We start from the raw sequence: 4,317 nt of genomic DNA, 5'->3' as shown, positions 1-4,317 counted from the left end.
TGTTAACTACCTATGAGTGTGTGCAAATTTTCCTGGTTAGTAAATAAAATAAATCAAATTTAAAGTTTTTTTCATGCTGCAGCACGAGAGAGGCAATATAGAGGTAGATAGAGGGAAAATATGAATCCCGAGAGTTTTGTTAAAATTTTGTGCAGATTTTTTTTTTGTTGTGAATGCAAAAGTTTTGTACTTCATGCATTTTATTCGCATTATTTTTACAATTTACGGAATAAAGTGCTTTAATAATTGCCTTTTTATTATTAGAAGAGTTTGTTTTTGTCTGTGAATGGTAGTTATGGTACGTATAATAGAAAGTTCAACCATAAGAAATGCTTCTTTATGGAAATTTGGAAAGAAAATGAACTTTTTTTTGTTTAAATAATGAAAAAAGGAATTTTAAAAAATATTTTTAAGAAAATTTTAAACAAGTTCAAAATGAATTTTAGTAAAAATTTCGAGTTTTTGCATAAATTTTAATTTTTTTTTTCAATATGAATTTTAAAAATAAAAAAATTGATAGAAAATAGAAAATTTATATTCTAAAATCGTACCAAATTACTTTTCTATGGCAAAATCCTAAAAGAACAATGATGCAAAAACGAAAAGTTGCTGTGATTTGGTTTCAATTGAAATTAAATAACTTTTTATCGATGCGGTTGCAAAAACTTTTAAATGTCACTTAAATCTGATTTTCAAGACACACACAGAGACAGCAAAGAAAATAAGCAAAATGATTAAAGACTTTCTCTCTCTTGCTGAAGACGTAAATTTTCTTCCACAGAACAATAAACGACAGAATGTGACAAAAAGTGAACATCTAAAATGAAAGATGAAACAAAGAACCGAAGATAAGAAACCGAAAACGAGACAAAGAGAGGAAAATAGTTTCTTAACTTTTATTATTATTTGTGGTCTGGTCAACAATTGTCTTGAACTGAATGTCTTTATCTCCCTGAAAAACGTGCCATGATGATGGGGAAAAGTCATTTTCCGTACATTTTCTGTACAAAATTGCATTTTATTTCAGAGATCATTTGACAAATACATTTTATGACTCCAAAGCGTTCTCTCTCAAGTTGGATGTTTATATGGAAATTTGTCGGGCATATGTGACATGGCATTCGAGGAGACAAAGAGAGAACAGATAAAATATTTGATTTCTTCATGCATGCTTAATCTAATGTCTCGGAGCTAAACGACTTAAATTTGATGATAAATAAATGTTTTTTTTTCTGCTTCTTATGTCTAGACTCGTGATGTGAGTTGTTTTTTATTCATTCATGGCACAGGGTCAAATAACTTTTTGACATTTTTTCTCTGTGTGTGTCGGTTATTTATTAAGTAGGTTGTAAATTTTATCCTTATTTATCTTTTTTGTCTTTTATTTTGTGATTTTTGAAGCAATTTAGAGTAAAATATGGTTTCATGTAGAAGATTTCTGATAATTTGTCAATTTTTGGGGGTTTTTGGTTGAACGTGATTTCATTTAAAAAAACGAAAATACGCAATTTGATAAATTTAATGTAAAATTAGGGGTAAAAATGGGCATGAGATTATATGAGAGAAGGCAATATCAGGGAAATTTTTCCCAAATGCTGCCCAAAGAGTTCTTTCATGTTATTTGTTTCTTCGAAAGAACCTAACTAACCTAATCTGTAATGCACTTTTCGTATATTTCCCTGAAATAACTTAAATCTACCTAACGCTCTATGAGCAGAATCCCTTACAAGCTATTGAGGATCACAAATCCCGTTACGAAAAAAATTTAAGCTTTCCCTTAAAAAAAAAATTAACTTTCCCTAATAGAGCGACAATGCTCTAAACTTAAATCTAACCTGAAAAAAACTTATGAACTACCCTAACACGAAAAGTGCGAATAAATTCTCTTAAAAACTAAAGATTGAGAGCTTACCCTATTTTCCTCTCGACGTTTGTTGCTCTCACGATCTTTGTTCTTTTCCATGGGTTGTTGCTCTCCATGTCGTTGGTTGTCTCATCATGTGCTAAAAAAGAAAAAAAGTACAAAACTCCTTGCAAGTTAAAATAATCGCAAGGAGTTCGAAATTAGAATTTACCCATAAACGATTAAAAAACTTACCTGATTTTTCCTCCATGCTCATATTTTGTCCTTTCTCGAAATTTTTGATCCTTCATTGCTCGACATCTCTATTGTTTTTTTTATCCTTCTTTGTGTTGTCTTCTAAAATAAACAAAAATTTTTGTCGAAAAATTAGGAAAAATCATTAAATTTGAGAAAAGTCTTACCTTTGTTGTTTCTCGATCCACGCGGTAAAATCCAAGATGGCGGATGACATTTTGTTTAGTTCCATATTTTGCCGCTATGTGACAATTTGACATTTTAACAGTTCAAATCGACCGTTAAATGTATAGATCATCCAAAAACCAAACATTTTTCATTTTTTTTTTTATGAAAATTTCATTGATTTTAAATTTTTTTTCTAATTTTCGCAAAATATTTTTTCATTTTTAATTCCTGAAATAGAAATAAAAATTATTTTTTTCTCTAAATCTTTTGAAAATTCATTAAGAATAGAAAATTAGCTGAATATCATATTCAATTGTTGAGAAAATTCACAAACAGCGAAAATATTCGCATAAAGATGTAGAAATAAACACACATGAATTTCTTCTCGCTCGAGACACGCGACATAATTTTCATAAATAGAGTATAATAAAGCACGTTTTTCATAAAATATAATACACATGTCGCTTCTCTCTCATGTCATTTTAAAATGAAATTATGTGTTTGCATGTGACATTTTAGTACTATTTAAACCCCTTTTTACTCTTTCTCTTGCAAGTGCAACGCCGCAACACACATGGCTTATTATATTTATGTTAAATAATTTATAATAGCTTTATCTCTTAAACCAAATTTATTATTTTAAAATTTATTGCGAAATTTTTCACGAAATTTATTTTTTGCAAATTCATAAATTTTTTTTGTTGCAATTTTTTTTAAACACAAATCTTGAAACAGCGGCATGGTTGCAAGTCATTCAACTGTTAAAATCTCATTAAGTCGTGGTTTTGTTAAGACCTGTCTGATTCAATTATATTCATCGTCATGATATTTCCTTCGTCTGTGGCAGAGAATGAGAAGAGAAATCCAGACGAGCAACAGAGAGAAAATTAAATTTTCTTCCTTGATTCGGCGACATTCGAAGAAAATCTCGCACACCGTCAAGTTAATGGGATCGTTCATGGCAAAAGGTGAAAAAAATCGAACAGACAGGTTTTTTTTCCGTAATGGTAATTAAATGTGACGCGATGGGTAAACTTTTCTTCTTCGTCGTTTACTTTCACAAAAAAAAAGCGTTTACGAAACACGTGATAAATGGTCATAATGGAATCAATTAGAACGCGTGAGACACAACTGACAGGACGAGAATTTGATTGAATTTTCGTCTTTTCCTCTCCCTTTTTATTAATAAAACAATTTTTTTATGGCTGAAACATTTGTTTCTTCGGGACTAATTGAATTATTTTGCCCAAAAACGCAAAGAGAGTGAAAGAGAAATTTACTTGACCTTCATAATTAATTTTGTGAAGGAAGGAAAAAAAAGGAAAATTAACCTGAATCGAGATTTATGACAAGCAGGTGCTGAAATATATTCTGAAAATTTAAATTTTCATTACTTGACCCCGATTCCTTATCATCTGATGCCCAAAACGGAAAGCAAAAGCAAACAACACCAAATAAAATATTGAAAAGGGAAGAACAAACAAACGTCGTCGTCGTCGTTGTCGTTGGGTTCACGTGTATGGAAAACTACCGAAGAGAGTAAAAGCCTTTACCACAAATTGTTTCCCATAATTGCAAAATAAATCTTTCATGCACCTTAATCTTGATACAATTTTCTCTCCTTTCCGTGTATTCTCCATGCTGAGACATGTAGAGGAGATGAGCATGTTTGTTTACAAACTACAAGCAAGTAAAAGACACAAAATATTGTGTGGTATAGTCAAACAAAGGAGAAGCATCGACAATGAACTTTATCTTGTGCTAATAGAAGTTTTCTGTCGTTGAAGTTTTTTTCTTTTTCGTGCATGGTCCTTTGAACATTTTTTTGCGACTTGTAATGTTGGAGAAAGTTTTTGTCTTTGTAAGCTCTTTATACGAGATTTTTTACCAATTACGGCACAACGATGAGAAAATCTTCATAAAATATCTTGAAAATGGTTTTTAAAATTTTTATATTGATTTTGTCCTACAAAATTTGATTCTGAGAGGTAATCTCGAAAACTATACGTCTCAGAGCATATGTTTGATGGAGAAAAATGTTATTTATGACA

Source organism: Culicoides brevitarsis, chromosome 2 (assembly GCF_036172545.1).
Source record: "Culicoides brevitarsis isolate CSIRO-B50_1 chromosome 2, AGI_CSIRO_Cbre_v1, whole genome shotgun sequence".
In the NCBI taxonomy this organism is placed as follows: Eukaryota; Metazoa; Arthropoda; class Insecta; order Diptera; family Ceratopogonidae; genus Culicoides; species Culicoides brevitarsis.
Note: the sequence above shows the minus strand (reverse complement) of the source record.